The sequence below is a fragment of the Galeopterus variegatus genome, unplaced genomic scaffold (genome assembly GCF_000696425.1).
Source record: "Galeopterus variegatus unplaced genomic scaffold, G_variegatus-3.0.2 Scaffold12594, whole genome shotgun sequence".
Lineage (NCBI taxonomy): Eukaryota > Metazoa > Chordata > Mammalia > Dermoptera > Cynocephalidae > Galeopterus > Galeopterus variegatus.
Genome location: NW_007738705.1, coordinates 40,813 through 41,779, shown reverse-complemented (window position 1 = coordinate 41,779; position 967 = coordinate 40,813). Strand labels below are relative to the sequence as shown.

At 56.2% G+C, this 967-nt stretch overlaps 1 pseudogene; it reads right to left on the bottom strand.

The window, feature by feature from the left end:
* Positions 1 to 174: 174 nt before the first annotated feature.
* LOC103581223 lies at positions 175 to 673 on the bottom strand (annotated as a pseudogene).
* Positions 674 to 967: the final 294 nt, after the last annotated feature.

The window sequence follows — 967 nt, the reverse complement described above, 5'->3', positions numbered from 1 at the left end:
CAGTGGGACCCTGAGAGCGACCAGGACCTCATGGCTTGAGCTGGCCCTAGGTCCTGTATCTCTTCTGACCACCCTGGCTCCAAGACCACGAGCAGGGGACATCTACTGTCCTGTCCCTGTTCTTCTACGGGAGTCTCCATGTCCCAGGTTCCTGTGCTGGGGCCCCTGCCTTACCTGTCACCTGCAAATTCAGCTTCTTATCTTCATATTTATATTTTCCATTCTGTTCTGTCTCTACTAATAAGAAGTAGTATCCGGCATCCTCCATCCTGGCATCTTGGATGCTCAGGGAGCAGTTTTTGGTCCTGATGTTCCCCAGGAGGTGGAATCGTCCCTTGGTGTCTGTCTTCACTGCTTTGTATGGGTTGTTGGTGGCCACAGGATTGTCATAGTATATGTGGTCCTTATCCCGGAACCAGGAGATGTAGAGTTGGTGAGGGAAATACCACGACCTCCAGGGGTAGGAGAAGGAGCAGGGCACGATGACTCACAGGCCCTCCTGCACCGTCACCCGCTCCTTCAATTGCAGCTCGTACCCTTGCTTCTCCTGCAGGGACCCTGGGGAGACACAGAGGCTCGGTTATGGCCCCAGCACCCCCCGACCTGTGTCCTTCCCTCTTCCCACAGCCCACTCACCCCCCCACAGCAGGGACAGGAGCAGCAGAGGCAGCATGTCTGCAGGTGCCAGGGCCAGAGCCCAGGTCTAGGTCCTTCTGTCATGTAAGGAAGTGCCCTGAATGTGGGGTGGGGTTGAGGAAGCTCAAACAGGAAACCAGTGGCTGAGTGAGAGCTGTGGCCATCCACCAAAGGGGACCATGAGCGTCACGTGTTGGGGAGTGAGATGGGGTTGGGAAATCGACCTGTTCCTTGAGCCCCACCAGATACTGCAGGTGAAGTACCGAGGTCCCCTGAGGGTGAAAGGCTTCTCCAGACGGCATCTGGAGGTGGTCACCTTCCAAATGAGGTT